Source organism: Oncorhynchus keta, chromosome 18 (assembly GCF_023373465.1).
Source record: "Oncorhynchus keta strain PuntledgeMale-10-30-2019 chromosome 18, Oket_V2, whole genome shotgun sequence".
Lineage (NCBI taxonomy): Eukaryota > Metazoa > Chordata > Actinopteri > Salmoniformes > Salmonidae > Oncorhynchus > Oncorhynchus keta.
In genome coordinates this window covers 31,248,844-31,263,256 of record NC_068438.1, presented here as the reverse complement: position 1 = coordinate 31,263,256, position 14,413 = coordinate 31,248,844, and positions in this window count along the sequence as shown.

Sequence of the window (14,413 nt, the reverse complement as noted above, 5' to 3'; positions counted from 1 at the left end):
TATGATTGGGGGGGTGGGGGAGGAGAGAAAAAGAGAGAACAACACACAGGTTCAGGCTGATATGATTGGGGGAGGTGGGGGAGGAGAGGAGAGAAAGAGAGAACAACACACAGGAAAAGGCTGATATGATTGGGGGGAGGTGGGGGAGGAGAGGAGAGAAAGAGAGAACAACACACAGGTTCAGGCTGATATGATTGGGGGAGGTGGGGGAGGAGAGGAGAGAAAGAGAGAACAACACACAGGTTCAGGCTGATATGATTGGGGGGTGGTGGGGGAGGAGAGGACAGAAAGAGAGAACAACACACAGGTTCAGGCTGATATGATTGGGGGGGTGGGGGAGAGAGAAAGAGAGAACAACACACAGGTTCAGGCTGATATGATTGGGGGAGGTGGGGGAGGAGAGGAGAGAAAGAGAGAACAACACACAGGTTCAGGCTGATATGATTGGGGGAGGTGGGGGAGGAGAGGAGAGAAAGAGAGAACAACACACAGGTTCAGGCTGATATGATTGGGGGAGGTGGGGAGGAGAGGAGAGAAAGAGAGAACAACACACAGGTTCAGGCTGATATGATTTGGGGGAGGTGGGGGAGGAGAGGAGAGAAAGAAAGAGAACAACACACAGGTTCAGGCTGATATGATTGGGGGGGGGGGAGGAGAGGAGAGAAAGAGAGAAAAACACACAGGTTCAGGCTGATATGATTGGGGGAGGTGGGGGGGGAGGAGAGGAGAGAAAGAGAGAACAACACACAGGTTCAGGCTGATATGATTTGGGGGAGGTGGGGGAGGAGAGGAGAGAAAGAGAGAACAACACACAGGTTCAGGCTGATATGATTGGGGGGGAGGGAGGAGGAGAGAAAGAGAGAATAACACACAGGTTCAGGCTGATATGATTGGGGGAGGTGGGGGAGGAGAGGAGAGAAAGAGAGAACAACACACAGGTTCAGGCTGATATGATTGGGGGAGGGGGGGAGAGGAGAGAAAGAGAGAACAACACACAGGTTCAGGCTGATATGATTGGGGGAGGTGGGGGAGGAGAGGAGAGAAAGAGAGAACAACACACAGGTTCAGGCTGATATGATTGGGGGAGGTGGGGGAGGAGAGGACAGAAAGAGAGAACAACACACAGGTTCAGGCTGATATGATTGGGGGGGGTGGGGGAGGAGAGAAAGAGAAAGAGAGAACAACACAGGTTCAGGCTGATATGATTGGGGGAGGTGGGGAGGAGAGGAGAGAAAGAGAGAACAACACACAGGAAAAGGCTGATATGATTGGGGGAGGTGGGGGAGGAGAGGAGAGAAAGAGAGAACAACACACAGGTTCAGGCTGATATGATTGGGGGAGGTGGGGGAGGAGAGGAGAGAAAGAGAGAACAACACACAGGTTCAGGCTGATATGATTGGGGGTGGTGGGGGAGGAGGAGGACAGAAAGAGAGAACAACACACAGGTTCAGGCTGATATGATTGGGGGGTGGGGGAGGAGAGAGAAAAGAGAGAACAACACACAGGTTCAGGCTGATATGATTGGGGGGAGGTGGGGGAGGAGAGGAGAGAAAGAGAGAACAACACACAGGTTCAGGCTGATATGATTGGGGGAGGTGGGGAGGAGAGGAGAGAAAGAGAGAACAACACACAGGTTCAGGCTGATATGATTGGGGGAGGTGGGGGAGGAGAGGAGAGAAAGAGAGAACAACACACAGGTTCAGGCTGATATGATTTGGGGGAGGTGGGGGAGGAGAGGAGAGAAAGAGAGAACAACACACAGGTTCAGGCTGATATGATTGGGGGTGGGGGGGGAGGAGAGGAGAGAAAGAGAGAAAACACACAGGTTCAGGCTGATATGATTGGGGGAGGTGGGGGAGGAGAGGAGAGAAAGAGAGAACAACACACAGGTTCAGGCTGATATGATTTGGGGGAGGTGGGGGAGGAGAGGAGAGAAAGAGAGAACAACACACAGGTTCAGGCTGATATGATTGGGGGGAGGAGAGGAGAGAAAGAGAGAATAACACACAGGTTCAGGCTGATATGATTGGGGGAGGTGGGGGATGAGAGGAGAGAAAGAGAGAACAACACACAGGTTCAGGCTGATATGATTTGGGTGGGAGGTGGGGGAGGAGAGGAGAGAAAGAGAGAACAACACACAGGTTCAGGCTGATATGATTGGGGGGGGGGGGGGGGAGGGGAGAGAAAGAGAGAACAACACACAGGTTCAGGCTGATATGATTGGGGGGGGGGGAGGAGAGGAGAGAAAGAGAGAACAACACACAGGTTCAGGCTGATATGATTGGGGGGGGGGGGGGAGGAGAGGAGAGAAAGAGAGAACAACACACAGGTTCAGGCTGATATGATAGGGGGAGGTGGGGGAGGAGAGGAGAGAAAGAGAGAACAACACACAGGTTCAGGCTGATATGATTGGGGGAGGAGGGGAGGAGAGGACAGAAAGAGAGAACAACACACAGGTTCAGGCTGATATGATTGGGGGGGGGGGGGGAGGAGAGGAGAGAAAGAGAGAACAACACACAGGTTCAGGCTGATATGATTGGGGGGGGGGGGAGGAGAGAAGAGAGAAACAACACACAGGTTCAGGCTGATATGATTGGGGGGAGGTGGGGAGGAGAGGAGAGAAAGAGAGAACAACACACAGGTTCAGGCTGATATGATTGGGGGAGGTGGGGGAGGAGAGGAGAGAAAGAGAGAACAACACACAGGTTCAGGCTGATATGATTGGGGGAGGTGGGGGAGGAGAGGAGAGAAAGAGAGAACAACACACAGGTTCAGGCTGATATGATTGGGGGAGGTGGGGGAGGAGAGGAGAGAAAGAGAGAACAACACACAGGTTCAGGCTGATATGATTGGGGGAGGGGGGAGGAGAGGAGAGAAAGAGAGAACAACACACAGGTTCAGGCTGATATGATTGGGGGGGGGGGGGAGGAGAGGAGAGAAAGAGAGAACAACACACAGGTTCAGGCTGATATGATTGGGGGAGGTGGGGAGGAGAGGACAGAAAGAGAGAACAACACACAGGTTCAGGCTGATATGATTGGGGGGAGGTGGGGAGGGAGGAGAGAAAGAGAGAACAACACACAGGTTCAGGCTGATATGATTGGGGGGGGGGGGAGGAGAGGAGAGAAAGAGAGAACAACACACAGGTTCAGGCTGATATGATTGGGGGGTGGGGGAGGGGAGGAGAGAAAGAGAGAACAACACACAGGTTCAGGCTGATATGATTGGGGGAGGTGGGGAGGAGAGGAGAGAAAGAGAGAACAACACACAGGTTCAGGCTGATATGATTGGGGGGAGGTGGGGGAGGAGAGGAGAGAAAGAGAGAACAACACACAGGTTCAGGCTGATATGATTGGGGGGGGGGGAGGAGAGAAAGAGAGAACAACACACAGGTTCAGGCTGATATGATTGGGGGGAGGTGGGGAGGAGAGGAGAGAAAGAGAGAACAACACACAGGTTCAGGCTGATATGATTGGGGGAGGTGGGGGAGGAGAGGAGAGAAAGAGAGAACAACACACAGGTTCAGGCTGATATGATTGGGGGGTGGGGAGGAGAGAGAGAAAGAGAGAACAACACACAGGTTCAGGCTGATATGATTGGGGGAGGTGGGGGAGGAGAGGAGAGAAAGAGAGAACAACACACAGGTTCAGGCTGATATGATTGGGGGAGGGTGGGGGAGGAGAGGAGAGAAAGAGAGAACAACACAGGTTCAGGCTGATATGATTGGGGGAGGTGGGGGAGGAGAGGAGAGAAAGAGAGAACAACACACAGGTTCAGGCTGATATGATTGGGGGGTGGTGGGGGGGAGAGGAGAGAAAGAGAGAACAACACACAGGTTCAGGCTGATATGATTGGGGGGGGTGGGGGAGGAGAGAGAGAAAGAGAGAACAACACACAGGTTCAGGCTGATATGATTGGGGGGAGGTGGGGGAGGAGAGGAGAGAAAGAGAGAACAACACACAGGTTCAGGCTGATATGATTGGGGGAGGTGGGGGAGGAGAGGAGAGAAAGAGAGAACAACACACAGGTTCAGGCTGATATGATTGGGGGAGGTGGGGGAGAGGAGAGAAAGAGAGAACAACACACAGGTTCAGGCTGATATGATTGGGGGGAGGTGGGGGAGGAGAGGAGAGAAAGAGAGAACAACACACAGGTTCAGGCTGATATGATTGGGGGGGTGGGGGAGGAGAGGAGAGAAAGAGAGAAAACACACAGGTTCAGGCTGATATGATTGGGGGGGAGGTGGGGGAGGAGAGGAGAGAAAGAGAGAACAACACACAGGTTCAGGCTGATATGATTGGGGGGGAGGTGGGGGAGGAGAGGAGAGAAAGAGAGAACAACACACAGGTTCAGGCTGATATGATTGGGGGAGGAGAGAGGAGAGAAGAGAGAGAATAACACACAGGTTCAGGCTGATATGATTGGGGGAGGTGGGGGAGGAGAGGAGAGAAAGAGAGAACAACACACAGGTTCAGGCTGATATGATTGGGGGGGAGGTGGGGGAGGAGAGGAGAGAAAGAGAGAACAACACACAGGTTCAGGCTGATATGATTGGGGGGAGGTGGGGGAGGAGAGGAGAGAAAGAGAGAACAACACACAGGTTCAGGCTGATATGATTGGGGGGTGGGGGAGGAGAGGAGAGAAAGAGAGAACAACACACAGGTTCAGGCTGATATGATTGGGGGGGGGGTGGGGGAGGAGAGGAGAGAAAGAGAGAACAACACACAGGTTCAGGCTGATATGATTGGGGGGAGGTGGGGGAGGAGAGGAGAGAAAGAGAGAACAACACACAGGTTCAGGCTGATATGATTGGGGGGACATCAGGGGGGAGGAGAGAAAGAGAGAACAACACACAGGTTCAGGCTGATATGATTGGGGGAGGTGGGGGAGGAGAGGCTGTGCCGGGTAGAGAAAGAGAGATGTTCAAATGTTCAACACACAGGTTCAGGCTGATATGATTGGGGGAGGTGGGGAGGAGAGGAGAGAAAGAGAGAACAACACACAGGTTCAGCTGATATGATTGGGGGGCAGGTGGGGGAGGAGAGGAGAAAGAAAGAGAGAACAACACACAGGTTCAGGCTGATATGATTGGGGGATTATAACAGAGATGTGGGGGAGGAGAGGAGAGAAAGAGAGAAAAACACACAGGTTCAGGCTGATATGATTGGGGGGGGAGGTGGGGGAGGAGAGGAGAGAAAGAGAGAACAACACACAGGTTCAGGCTGATATGATTGTGGGGGGGGGGGGGGGAGGAGAGGAGAGAAAGAGAGAACAACACACAGGTTCAGGCTGATATGATTGGGGGAGGAGAGGAGAGAAAGAGAGAACAACACACAGGTTCAGGCTGATATGATTGGGGGAGGTGGGGGGTGAGAGGAGAGAAAGAGAGAACAACACACAGGTTCAGGCTGATATGATTTGGGTGGGAGGTGGGGGAGGAGAGGAGAGAAAGAGAGAACAACACACAGGTTCAGGCTGATATGATTGGGGGAGGTGGGGGAGGAGAGGAGAGAAAGAGAGAACAACACACAGGTTCAGGCTGATATGATTGGGGGAGGTGGGGAGGAGAGGAGAGAAAGAGAGAACAACACACAGGTTCAGGCTGATATGATTGGGGGAGGTGGGGGAGGAGAGGAGAGAAAGAGAGAACAACACACAGGTTCAGGCTGATATGATTGGGGGGAGGTGGGGGGAGGAGAGGAGAGAAAGAGAGAACAACACACAGGTTCAGGCTGATATGATTGGGGGAGGTGGGGGAGGAGAGGAGAGAAAGAGAGAACAACACACAGGTTCAGGCTGATATGATTGGGGGAGGTGGGGGAGGAGAGGAGAGAAAGAGAGAACAACACACAGGTTCAGGCTGATATGATTGGGGGGGGAGGTGGGGGAGGAGAGAAAGAGAAAGAGAGAATGGCAGCTGGGAGGGACTGGCTTTTTAAAATTTCTTTGATAACTCCATATCATACAACACAGACCATAACACTATATACCATTCGATGCAGTATTCATACCTTATGGGAGATAAAACAGCATAAACTAAACTCATAACTGCCATCTATCTGCCTTTGAGGAGAGTCTGAGGTTATTCTCACATTGGGAGGTTGAGTGTGAAGTAGAGGGCCTCTGGATGATATGCTGTCTCTTACTCCCACCTAGTGGTTATACATTAGATATGCAAAGAAATTGGCAGTGTCTGAATAGGCGGCGGCTACTTGTTTGTTAATAGTATGCCAAAAAATAATGCTTTATAGTAGGCCTGTGTGAAATTCCCTACATGTAATATGGTTTAAATGCCAGGATGTCATTCTCATTTCAGCTTTTCATCTAGTAGAATTCGCTGCACACTACTGAGGAAAATAATCGTATTTCGAAACCTACATGTCTGACAACAGCTGATAATCAACTGAGGGGACTCGTTCCAAAATGAACGAATGGCAGGAATCATCTAACGCAATTACGCGTTAGATTAAGCAGTCTCAGTAAGATGCTGTTATTTGTTGCTTTCTACATTTGTTTTTACCAAACAGTACATGCTAAATAGTATGTAGTACAAGTTTTGAGCCCTACATATTTTGCAAAATAAAAATACAATTTTGGGCTTGCCTGTTTTGCATGTTATTTTGGCATTGATACGTGTCACATATCAGTTTGCAAACAATGTAAAAAAAATATATATATAATTGAGAAAGCCACATACAAACATGGTCTCTTTTTTATTTTCTTGAGTAAGGCAGCTCCAAAATGCAGGTGTTTCAGCCCAGCTCAGTACTTTCTGTTGTGGTGGGGCAAGCCAACAGAAAATATGTTGTGCTGTGATTGACTCAGTGTTCTGTCACTCATTGGGACACTAAGTCACTGCCAAGTCTAAGTGTCCAGTTCGAAAATGCAAGCGTGTTGGGTGCTGCCATAGAGTTACATTAGAAGTGTCCATCCAAGAAGGGCTCAAGGTCATTGGTCACAGATAAAATTACGTCAAATCACGTTATATCTACAGTAGCTTTGATTGGACTGGTCATGTCAACATCATACTTTCAAAATCTTAGCCAGTTGTTAAAATACTTTGTGAATTTCCCCAGGTTCATGTGTTAATATAGCATGTGATGAGTAGGGGAGTGTGTACGTGTGTTTTAGCCTGTGTGCTCGTGCTCTTTGAGAGGTAGGCACGTGTTTCTTGTTGTCTTCAGAAAAGTTACATTCCTTTAAGCACAAAGTCATGACACACAGTGTTTTGTTCATGAATAATGTTGTATACTTAGAGGTTACTCATAAGTGGATGGTCTTGTCCAGATGCAATTGTAATTGTACTTTTTAGGATGATATTAACATTCTGAATTCAACATGCTTAGCTAGCTACGGTATTGTATGTGAGATGGCTAGCTCCTCGACTGATCCCAGTCCTTTGTATTGTGTGTCTATGTTGTGGAAAGAGGTGACAATTGGCAGAACATATTTGTGCTTTACAAATGTTTTGTATTTTCTTTGGGATGCAGGTATGTGGTTTTATCATTGTAAGATTTGTGTTATTTGTTGATACATTATAAGGAGAGGCTGTACTAATTTTTGTATTATAAAATCATTTTGATGCACTATGAGAGAAAGCGGCGACAATTAGCAGAACATATTTGTGCTCAACAAAAGTTTGGTATATTCTTTTGGATGCAGATGCAGAGAGAGAATTCTGATTCATTAAAACAACCTGATCCCCCGAAGTACACGTCTATAGTCTCAATCAATCACACACAATGCACACACAACACAGAGTTAAGTCGACAATCTACTGGCTAATCATTTATAATCATTATAATATAAAGAGAAATTATAGATAAAACGTATTGGTGCTCATCTGCCATTGGACATGAACTACACAACAAGTTGGAAATCACAAATTCAACAATGAGTGGTATGGAAGGAATCAGTGGCTAACTGCAAGCATTGCAAAGCAATCACTAGCCTGCTATTCAGTGGAGTGGATGTGGGGTCCCAAGTCTAAGATTAAGGGTCTCTTTTCCTAGTTTAAAATTATAAACATTCAACATTGGCTATGCTGTCAATGAAGCATGATTTGTGCCAAGCTCAAAACAACTGTTAACTCGGATCTGCTAAATCAGATTTTAGTGAGTTCAAAACAACTGTTAACTCAGATCTGCAAAATCAACTCTAGCCTCTTTCCAGAGCTACGAACTGAAGATCTCAGCTCCCGAGTGGTGCAGCAGTCTAAGGAGCTGCATCTCAGTGTTTGAGGCATCACTACAGACACTTTGGTTCGATTCCAGGCTGTATAACAACCGCCCGTGATTGGGAGTCTCATAGGGCGGCGCACAATTGGCCCAGCGTCATCCGGGTTTGACCGGTGTAGGCCGTATTTGTAAATAAGAATTTGTTCTTAACAGACTTGCTTAGTTAAATAAAGGTTACATTTAATGATTCAACCTTTTTTTCCAGAGTTCCCAGTTGTCTCGAAAGCACTATAAATCCATAGATTGCCAGACATTGATGACAAAGTATGATGAGAAAATGTACCCACGAAGGACCGCCGCGCCAACTTGTCTGCTGCTGCATGAAGTATGTAATATGGCAGGGAGATATGTATACTGTAGTTAAGAAAGTAATACTAAGTGTATGTTGTGTAGTAAGCTGTTAGTAGCCCATGTGCCTCACCCTAATAAATTGGTATATTTTCAACTCTTAATCTCACATACTGTTCTGATTTGGTGGTGCACATGTAGCCTATAACCTGTTTTTGAGAAATATAATCATTGAATATTGTAAGAGTTTTCATTGTCTGCTCAAGGTCCTAAACAATATCATAACCACCATCGATAAGAGACATTACTGTGCAGCCGTATTCATCAACCTGGCCAAGGCTTTCGACTCTGTCAATCACCACATTCTTATCTGCAGACTCAACAGCCTTGGTTTCTCAAATGATTGCCTCGCCTGGTTCACCAACTACTTCTCTGATAGAGTTCAGTGTGTCAAATCGGAGGACCTGTTGTCCGGACCTCTGGCTATCTCTATGGGGGTGCCACAGGGTTTAATTCTCGGGTCGACTCTCTTCTCTGTAAACGTCAATGATGTTGCTCTTCCTGCTGGTGATTCTCTGATCCACCTCTACACAGACGACACCATTCTGTATACTTCTGGCCCCTCTTTGGACACTGTGTTAACTAACCTCCAGACGAGCTTCAATGCCATACAACTCGCCTTCCGTGGCCTCCAACTGCTCTTAAATGCAAGTTAAGCTAAATGCATGCTCTTCAACCGATCACTGCCCGCACCTGCCCGCATCACTCCTCTGGACGGTTCTGACTTAGAATATGTGGACGACTACAAATACCTAGGTGTCTGATTAGACTGTAAACTCTCCTTCCTGACTCACATTAAGCATCTCCAATCCAAAATTAAATCTAGAATCGGCTTCCTGTTTCGCAACAAAGCATCCTTCACTCATGCTGCCAAACATACCCTCATAAAACTGACCATCCTACAGATCCTTGACTTCGGGAATGTCATTTACAAAATAGCCTCCAACACTCTACTCAACAAATTGGATGCAGTCTATCACAGTGCCATCCATTTTGTCACCAAAGCTCCATATACTACTCACCACTGCGACCTGTACGCTCTTGTTGGATGGCCCTCGCTTCATACTCGTCGCCAAACCCACTGGCTCCAGGTCATCTACAAGTCTCTGCTAGGTAAAGACCCACCTTATCTCAGCTCATTGGTCACCATAGCAGCACCCACTTGTAGCATGCGCTCCGGCAGGTATATCTCACTGGTCACCCCCAAAGCCAATTCTTCCTTTGGCCGCCTTTCCTTACAGTTCTCTGCTGACAATGACTGGAACGAACTGCAAAAAAACACTGAGGCTGGAGACTCATATCTCCCTCACTGGCTTTAAGCACCAGCTGTCAGAGCAGCTCACAGATCACTGCACCTGTAAATAGCCCACCAACTACCTCATCCCCATACTGTATTTATTTATTTATCTTGCTGCTTTGCACCCCAGTATCTCTACTCGCACATTCATATTCTGCACATCTACCATTCCAGTGTTTAACTGCTATATTGTAATTACTTCGCCACCATGGCCTATTTATTGCCTTTACCTCCCTTCTCCTACCTCATTTGCACGTACTGTATATAGACCTTTTCTACTGTATTATTGACTGTATGTTTTGTTTATTCCATGTGTAACGCTGTGTTGTTGTATGTGTCGAACTGCTTTGCTTTATCTTGGCCAGGTCGCAGTTGCAAATGAGAACTTGTTCTCAATTTGTCTACCTGGATAAATAAAGGTGAAATAAAATTAATTTAAAACATTTATTATATTCCCCTTTATTTATCCTATGGTTCTGACTTGGTGTACAGGGAGAACACTGTCAGCACTGTTTGTCACCATTATAGTGCAATTCATGTGTTGTGGCTTTGCTGGTATGCATGACACTTTTTATTGTTTTGCCCCACAAAGATTTACATGATAAAATCGCCATTGACTACAATAAGTTTAAGGAGTAGTAAAGCCATATTTCGGGCATAGCCACTGACTGGAAATGAAAGGTAGTTGTGTAGTAACTCAAGCATGTCAGTAGAGGTCAGTATTTAGTTGTGAATTGTCTCATCGCCTTTGACTAAGATGATCTATTATATTGAAAAGATAGCCGAGATGACCACTCTAACAATGGAAATACATGTCCTCAATGATTTAAGAGATGCTTAAGTCTAAACGGATCCTTGGGACATCCCAACCCGTACGTCACCCCATTGAAATGTAAAAGTAAAACGGTTAAGGTAAAGGTTAATAAGAGTTATAGTTAAGGTAAGAGTTAAGGTGAGGGGTTAGGGTAGGGACGTTCCAAGGAAACCTGATATAATTAACCGTGAAGGGATGTACACCTATGTTGGCTACATTTGGTAAGAGTTTAGGGTCAGAGACCACAGAGTTTTTGTTTCAGTGAAGGAAGAGGGTTAGCCTCTCTGGACTGTGTTAGATGCCCAATGTGGCGTGGGGGAAATAATGGACATACATGGAAATATTAGGCCATATTTTGTCAATTTTTTTTCAATAAGGTGAAGCTGTTTTGGAAATGTATTTCAAATAGCTGTATGCATATAAACCTGTTTCTCATGATGTGATCAAACATTCTCATCTTTTTATTTATGGACGGGAAAAATCTAATGAAGCAGTGGAATTTCGTTTTGTATCATTAATTCAATAAGCTATTTGAAAATGATTCTGAACATAACTGAATTGAGTAGCTGCGCAGACTGACGGAAATTATTCCATTGCTATTTTTTCAATGCGAGTCTGGTCAAAATAATGTCCCCCTATGATATGTCCTCGTGAAAGCTGGATATCTAAATATCAAAAACTACCAACAAATATTGAATAAAACTCAATGTGGTTATAATTGATTCAAGGTAGCTTTATGTAATAATGTATACCACATTAAACCTATTGGCTTCCGACATTTACTGGGATACCCGTTTGTTGCCTACACCAAATAACTGTTTTTCTAAGGTAGGCCCACAAAATACTATGTAATATATGACTCGTTTTCTTTTCTATTTTCATTTAACTACGAAATTACCCAGCAAACAACACAGATCGTATAGAGTTAACGTTGCTAATGTGCAGGCTTCCTGCCAGCAGTCTTTCTTACTTTTTGCTGAGACACTGAAACTGCAGATCGCTGTCCAGTGCAAAGAAAAAAACGTGTGGTGTTTTCAGTCAACGACTTTCTGGTCGACAAGCCATCAAGTTCAATTCGATAATTATCCAACTCCATGAAGTCAAATACGTTTTTTCGCTTAATTTTTTTGTGGGTCGTAAACTAGGATCATATGGGTTCAGTCACGGGTTGAAATCAGTCACAGTCTAAAATGACGTATCTCTCTCAAATCGACAGGGATGCTGTGCTTAGGCAAACGATTTATTGCGCCACACAGCTCTCACTTTAAGGCCCAATTAAACAGTAACGAGGCCAAATTGATGTGAAGATAAAATGCGGGCAATTACCATATTGCTTGATGCTTATTTAGAGAACATTTCGTCTTTGATTGGTCTATTTACTGCCAAATTATACGATTTTACATAGATACTCTTATGATCTATTCCTCTCTTCAAAACTCATTAGTATAAATTAAATTGTAATATTAGACAGCATTACTGCTTCCTATAAGCCTAAATAATAACTCATTCTAAATCATTATAATCCATATTGTAGACTAATTCTATACATTTTGAAGTGTGTGTGTGTTCCATTACTGGGGTCTCACAGCAGGCACATCTGGCTCCTGTGATGTCTGTTACTTCATGGTGCTTCAGCCTGATTCATGGGCCTGCTCTGCCTCAGCTGGTATTCCACTTCAACCATTTTGCATTACATACCTCCCAAAACCTCTCTCCTTTTACCCACATACCTTCCCAGACTCTCCCTCTGTCTCTCCCCACAGCTCTCAAAGTCCCTATTCATCTGGCTGTCTCCCCGAACCTTCCATTGAAACCCTCTGTCTATCTCTCTCACTCATACCACTATGTCGTCCCAGACCTACTGTGTATCCAGTCCCTCTGACTGTCTCTCTCACTCATACCACTATGTCGTCCCAGACCTACTGTGTATCCAGTCCCTCTGTCTGTCTCTCTCACTCATACCACTATGTCATGTCCTAGACCTACTGTGTATCCAGTCCCTCTGTCTGTCTGTCTCTCTCACTCATACCACTATGTCGTCCCAAAACCTACTGTGTATCCAGTCCCTCATACCACTATGTCGTCCTAGACCTACTGTGTATCCAGTCCCTCTATCTCTCTCTCTCACTCATACCACTATGTCATGTCCTAGACCTACTGTGTATCCAGTCCCTCTGTCGGTCTCTCTCACTCATATCACTATGTCATCCTAGACCTACTGTGTATCCAGTCCCTCTGTCTGTCTCTCTCACTCATACCATTATGTCGTCCTAGACCTACTGTGTATCCAGTCCCTCTGTCTGTCTCTCTCACTCATACCACTATGTCGTTCCAGGGACTGGATAGCTCTACCCAGAGTACCCCTGAAGTACCCACTCATGTGTATTCTACCAGTTCCTAGTACCCCTGTGGATAGGCCAAGTACCCCCAGAGTCATAGTACCCCTGTGGATAGGCCAAGTACCCCCAGGGTCCTAGTACCCCTGTGGATAGGCCAAGTACCCCCAGGGTCCTAGTACCCCTGTGGATAGGCCATGTACCCCCAGGGTCCTAGTACCCCTGTGGATAGGCCAAGTACCCCCAGGGTCCTAGTACCCCTGTGGATAGGCCATGTGCCCCAGGGTCCTAGTACCCCTGTGGATAGGCCATGTGCCCCAGGGTCCTAGTACCCCTGTGGATAGGCCAAGTACCCCCAGGGTCCTAGTACCCCTGTGGATAGGCCAAGTACCCCCAGGGTCCTAGTACCCCTGTGGATAGGCCAAGTACCCCCAGGGTCCTAGTACCCCTGTGGATAGGCCAAGTACCCCCAGGGTCCTAGTACCCCTGTGGATAGGCCAAGTACCCCCAGGGTCCTAGTACCCCTGTGGATAGGCCATGTGCCCCCAGGGTCCTAGTACCCCTGTGGATAGGCCAAGTACCCCAGGGTCCTAGTACCCTGTGGATAGGCCAAGTACCCCCAGGGTCCTAGTACCCCTGTGGATAGGCCAAGTACCCCAGGGTCCTAGTACCCCTGTGGATAGGCCAAGTACCCCCAGGGTCCTAGTACCCCTGTGGATAGGCCAAGTACCCCAGGGTCCTAGTACCCTGTGGATAGGCCAAGTACCCCCAGGGTCCTAGTACCCCTGTGGATAGGCCAAGTACCCCCAGGGTCCTAGTACCCCTGTGGATAGGCCATGTGCCCCCAGGGTCCTAGTACCCCTGTGGATAGGCCAAGTACCCCCAGGGTCCTAGTACCCCTGTGGATAGGCCAAGTACCCCCAGGGTCCTAGTACCCCTGTGGATAGGCCAAGTACCCCCAGGGTCCTAGTACCCCTGTGGATAGGCCAAGTACCCCCAGGGTCCTAGTACCCCTGTGGATAGGCCAAGTACCCCCAGGGTCCTAGTACCCCTGTGGATAGGCCATGTGCCCCCAGGGTCCTAGTACCCCTGTGGATAGGCCAAGTACCCCCAGGGTCCTAGTACCCCTGTGGATAGGCCAAGTACCCCCAGGGTCCTAGTACCCCTGTGGATAGGCCAAGTACCCCCAGGGTCCTAGTACCCCTGTGGATAGGCCAAGTACCCCCAGGGTCCTAGTACCCCTGTGGATAGGCCAAGTACCCCCAGGGTCCTAGTACCCCTGTGGATAGGCCAAGTACCCCCAGGGTCCTAGTACCCCTGTGGATAGGCCATGTGCCCCCAGGGTCCTAGTACCCCTGTGGATAGGCCAAGTACCCCAGGG